Source organism: Prionailurus viverrinus, chromosome F2 (assembly GCF_022837055.1).
Source record: "Prionailurus viverrinus isolate Anna chromosome F2, UM_Priviv_1.0, whole genome shotgun sequence".
NCBI classification, from domain to species: Eukaryota; Metazoa; Chordata; class Mammalia; order Carnivora; family Felidae; genus Prionailurus; species Prionailurus viverrinus.
This window is the reverse complement of record NC_062578.1, coordinates 33850404-33856403: the sequence shown is the minus strand read 5'-3', so window position 1 is coordinate 33856403 and position 6000 is coordinate 33850404. Positions and strand designations below refer to the sequence as shown.

General features: G+C 37.0%; 1 long non-coding RNA gene across 1 annotated transcript in view; it reads right to left on the bottom strand.

The window, feature by feature from the left end:
* Nucleotides 1–250: 250 nt before the first annotated feature.
* Nucleotides 251–6000, bottom strand: part of LOC125156042 (uncharacterized) — a 46819-nt gene continuing 41069 nt past the window's right edge. The window contains exon 3 of the long non-coding RNA XR_007148449.1: nt 251–492. This is a non-coding gene — a long non-coding RNA (uncharacterized LOC125156042). The remainder of the gene's footprint in view (nt 493–6000) is intronic.

Sequence of the window (6000 nt, the reverse complement as noted above, 5' to 3'; positions counted from 1 at the left end):
CAAGGTTATATCACTAGTGGCTGCACAGAACTCAACCTGAACCTGGATTCCAGCTTCCCAAGTGAAGGCTCCACATGTTGTTCAACTACCAGTCATACGGGGCTAGTTACCATTTGTGTCAACTCCTGTGACATATCAATCTCAACAATCTTTTCGAGCTTTAAAAAAAGAGATAAGTTTTTAAAATCAATAGTACAAAGCCATCCATTACTCTCTACTCAACTTTTTATTAAACACCCCATAGTATGTCCCCTCTTGAATCCTAAATGTAAACATGCACTTTCCGTTAATAACTTTTTATAATCGAGATCAAAGCTGGCATTAAAGCTTTCTCAAGAGTTGAGTTTCTTTCATTTCCTTTCTTAGGAATTTGAAAATTAGGAAATTGCACCTCAAGCTGTAGTTTGCCAGGGGATCTGTCTTCATTCACTTCAAAGCAATGTTTTTCTTTCATATTTGTTCCTTTGATAAACAATGTTGCAGCATTTATTGCTGAAGGGAAGAGAGAAAAAGTTACCATCTAGGCATAAAATGAAATATTTTGAGACATATCAAATAGTGTTTTAATCTGACAGGTGGTTTTGCATACAGATTTAGACACCATTTTCCAAGAGAATATATGTGTGCAAATGGTTGAGTAAGCCATTTTTACATTCATAAATTATATTTTATATAATTCATAAATTACATTTATATTCATAAATTATAATGTATATATTAATATAGATAGCTTATATCTAAAACACATATATAAATATATACACACATCAATGTTACATTGAAATAGTATCCCTCCCCCTCAAAAACACACACAATAAACCTATTGTAATTTTTTTTTAAAGCCAACCTTTCTATTATTAAACAATAGAAGAAAGTTGGCTCCATCATGTGTAGTGCTTCCTTAAGTAGAGGAGAAAGAAAACATCCTCTGAGCAATAAAACGCCTTCTGGTCAACCTGCAAAATATGAATGCAGAGCTCTACAGAGCTTTGAGCTCCTCTTCTCTTTCCAGCTTTGATGTGATAGATAGATGGAGAATTTCAGTCGAATCATATTTAACGTCTATAAAAGTTTTAAGATAAAGCAAACTATTTCCTCTGAATGCCCTGAAATTATATGGAATATTTTGTTGACATGTACACTAGTGTGGGTTTTTTGTTTTTGTTTTTGTTTTTTTCTCAGAAAGTGGCTCACAGAATCTATCGGGTTCTCACAGGAACTTGTGGCATAAGCAAGGTTCAGAATCACCGTAAGGGGATTGTACTGAATTGCACTGAAAGTGGAACTTCACGCATCTAGTAGTAGTTGGGGAAGGTATCTGGGTAGGCTTTCTCTTCACTCCCTAAAAGAGTACATACTATGATGCCATTTATGTAAAATTCCAGAAAATTCAAACTCAATTGTAGTAATAGAAATAGATTATTGTTTGCTTGGGGGCTGGCAGCAGGGGACAGGGAGGGAGGACAGATGGTATATGTTTTGAACTTCTCCCTTGAAACCTTGGACTGTAATATTGAATGAATTCCCATTTTAAGAAGAAGAATTGTTCCCGATATTCTTTTCTAGGGATGGGTGGTGGTGATGGTGGTGGGGTGGGACAGGGGGAGCCTGGTAGACCTTTGAATATTTTTTTAGTTCTAGCTACCTCTTATATATTATCATCTTTCAGTAAAACAGTCTTTTCTTTTTTTTAATTTTTTTTTCAACGTTTATTTATTTTTGGGACAGAGAGAGACAGAGCATGAATGGGGGAGGGGCAGAGAGAGAGGGAGACACACAATCAGAAACAGGCTCCAGGCTCTGAGCCATCAGCCCAGAGCCCGACGCGGGGCTTGAACTCACAGACCCTGAGATCATGACCTGAGTCGAAGTCGGACGCTTAACCGACTGCGCCACCCAGGCGCCCCAAAACAGTCTTTTCTTACCAAAAGTTCTGGTTGTCATTCTTTCACAAGGTTGACATCCATGCTTAGCTATCTGGCTCTGCTTCTGGGACAATGTGGGAAAGACCCTTATTCGTGCACTTGTAAACTAACTTGCTTCTCATACAAACCTAACTGTGAGTGCTGAGTAGAGTTGTTTATGAAGCACCTTTCAATTACCAGTGAGAATTACAAAAGGGGACATCATACTAAGCACTGAAATAATAACAGTGACAGTAATACCTTCCATTTGTTGTGTTTCCAAAATGTGCCAGGGATTGTGCTTTAATATATTATCACCTTAATTTCACAAAAATTCTATAATAGACATTATTATCCATGTTATACAGATGAAAAAAAATAAAGGATACTTAGCAAAATTGAACCAATTGCCCAAGGTTGCACATTACTAGGCAAGAAAGGGGAAATTTGAATTAAGTAGGGTTGTGCTCCCCAGAGAAACTGTTGTTTCACTCCAGTTTATTGATTCTACAGATAATAACAATTGCTCAATGCTCCTATTAATGCAGTGTTAGTTTCCCACCAAGTTACATCTTAGGTTGAAAAATTGCTTGGCTTGAATTTCGTCTCACATTTCCTCTTGTGATGGAATCAATTTGCCAAGGGTATGAAGAAAGACGACAAAAGCTGGGATAATCCACCACCCTGAAGAGGGTTGAGATGGATTATTTTATTATTATTAATAGTCACCAAGATGAAGCCAAGTGAAAAACTAATTCTTCATGGGATGTGATTGTTACATTTTTCTAAGAATAATCATTATCCAAAACTATTTAAAAATTTATTATATGTGTGTCATTTCTATGTCTACTTTGCCCACACATGTTACTCAAGGAGAAGTGCTATTTGGTGGTGATGGGGAGGAGGGGGGCACATTTCATGAAAGCAGCAAGCCATAACATTTCTAAGTTCATGTTTTAGTCACATAATACTGTAGTAGACTCATTCTTTCATCTTGGCATATGCAAGGATTAGATAGTGTGATATTCATTTTTTACAAAACCATCTGTATTCTCAACCACTTTTATAGACTAAAAGAATTTGCAATTAAAAGTTCTAATCGTGTGATGTTGATCTTGGACTATGGCTATGTAAGGAACCAATCTATATTTATTGCCTCCTGAAAGATTCTCCCTTTACATAACTACAGCCCTAAATCTTCCAGAAGACCATTTCATGTGCCACTGACCACAGGCCATTGAGTCCTGGCATTGCCAATTGCTTCTACTACTCAGCAGCCACCGAACTGCCCTCAGCAAACACGTGTCACTGTGCTTTCGCATACTTTGACAAGGGGTGGCCTCGAAGGTCTTTTCAAACTGTTTGGAACAAAATACACATTTTCATGTGGTTTTTTTTTTGTATTTCAAGTCACATGATATAAATTTTATTTTTGTATGTGTATATGTGCATAAAATCAGAAGTGAGTGGGATTTTTTTTTTCTCCTGGTATTCTCATTCTTTCTTGTGCTTTATTTTCACCTCCTATTCAATCCAAAACTGCAAATAGACTTATTAGTTGATTACATGTATCTCTCTCCCTTAGTTACACTGGACTATCTAGTGTTTGGTTTATGATATTTAAAAATTCACAAGGGTGGAGAACATTCATAAGGATAACTCTTTTAAGCCAAACGTCTTTTCCTGTTAAAATGACACTTAAGTTATACACGATTTTCCCTGGTCTATTCTTCCTGAATTTATCTAAAAGAACTTAATTCAGTGGAAATCAATTGAGAAGAGAGATAGTCTAAGAATCTATTTAATCCCTTCAACAGAAAATTATTGAAGGTAACGGATTAAATGTCCATAATTTAAGAGAGCTTTTTCCTCCCACAACTATAAAATAGTCAATATATTTGGAGGCTGGGATTAAGTATGGTAAGGTTTATCATGCTTATCATTTGTTCTACTGTTTTTAAAAAATGTTTACTTACTTATTTTGAGAGAGAGCAGCAGAGATGGGCAGAGGGAGAGAGTTTGAGAATCCCAAGGAGGCTCCACACTGTGCAAAGCCCAATGCGAGGCTCCAACTCATGAACTGTGAGATCATGACCTGAGCCAAAATCGAGTCCGATGCTCCACTAACTGAGCCACCCAGGTGCCTCTTGTTATACTGTTTTTTGTTTTTTGTTTTTTTTGTTTGGTAGGAAGATTTCTTCCATAGTCTACAGTCTTTGATTTCTGCCTAGTATTGTCCACCCAATTTAGCAATATTTTTGCAATATTTTCAGATTTACAACAATTGCAGCTATATTTTTATTGTCATTATTCATCAACCTTACATTATCCCTAAGTTTTTTTCCTAAGTATAATTTTAATTTTATTTCTTTTCAGAGGACAGTTTTCTTCCATCCTTAAGCACTTAGCTTCTTATCTGGGCTTTGGTGGAGGTCATGGGGCAGTGCCCACAGGTCTAAATCCGGTGGGGGGGGGGGTCCTTCCGCCTTTAGGAGAGCGATTCCTGACCACCTTGCTGTGAATGGCACAAGCCACACAGTAATGGAGCTTCACATACAGCTTGAGAAGCACATACTGATCATTTAGTTTTACTATACTTTCATCACGGAGGTTTCAAGACGTCCTACTTCTGAATGAGAAGATGTCTGAGTAAATGGATTTAAAGATTTGATTAAAGCACTAATACCAAACTCTCTCTGAAACACTACTCCTTCCTTAAATAATTCTATATGCCCACTGTGTTGTCTTGTGCCTAAGTTCATAAATACCTACAGAAATATTTTTTGCTGATCTATCGAGATATAATTGATATACAATAAAATGCACATGCTTAAAATGTGCAGTTTGGTAAGATTTAAGTTATGTTTGTATCTATGAAGCCACATGATTTTACATGAAATATTTAATCAAAGGAATTTTTTAAAAGAGTTTTTTTGTTTTGTTTTTTGTTTTTGTTTTTAGGGATAGGGAGTGTGTGAGCAGGGGAGGGGCAGAGGGAGAGAGAGCAAATCTTAAGCAGGCTCCATGTACAACACAAAGCCCGATGGGGACTTGATCCCACAACCCTGGGATCATGATCTGATTTAAAATCAAGAATCAGAAGCTCAACCAACTGGGCCATTGAGGCGCCCCAAAAGAGAAACTTTTAAAGTAAAATCACAATTTAGGTGGTTCACTCCTAATCTGGTTCATCTTCCTTACCCAGTAAAACCACTCAAGATCATATATTCTGGGTGGTATTTGGGATAGAAATGACCACTATCTTTATTTACTTGTCTTTACCTAATATCTTCTTAATGTTATTTAATCATTTAGCAGGACATCTTTGCAATCCAAATTTTGCAGGACCTGTTTTTCCAAATTCTGTGATAAATTTATTTGCACGTTTTTGTAGCTAATAGTCACTTGACCTGATTGCTACATATGTAAATTCTAAAGCAAAATAAGATTATTTGAATAATTAGTTCTCATTCTAAAATGATTTATGACCTCCAAGATGTATTTCCTTTTTGTGTTAGTCTGTGTCCTAACTAAACATTTATACACACACACACACACACAATGCGTGTCTTCACAAACTCTCTGTATTACTGTCAGTCCCAGTTGTCTAGAAGGTGTCTGTGTTGCCAGTGGCCTGAGTAGTCTAGCTTCTGCACACAGATAGAAGTTACATCGCCCAGCCAGAGTGAGGCTGTGATGTGGCCTCACACGGGCTTCACATCAAATAACACATGTTCTCCTCCTGCACCTCCATGATGGCACCAAGGGGAGAGCAGATTGCAAACTCTTCTAGCACATTTCTCAGAGTTCCGAAATGGGTTCTTTTTCTTGGAATCTCAATGCCTAGATGCCTCCTTTTCTGAGCTCAGAAAATTCATGTGTCTGAACTGTAAAAACTTGTTCCTTATGCTAAATGGATATTGATTTTTTAATACCTGTATTTCCTCTGGCACCAGTTCCTTTAAAGATATCTATGCTATTTTTAGACCTCTGACATCCAGATAAGGTAAGGGGGGTGAAATACTGTTTTCTTCAATGTCTGCTTCATCACAGCTTCAATGTAAACAGTGGAGGAAAGCTTCAGTGTCATTGTTCC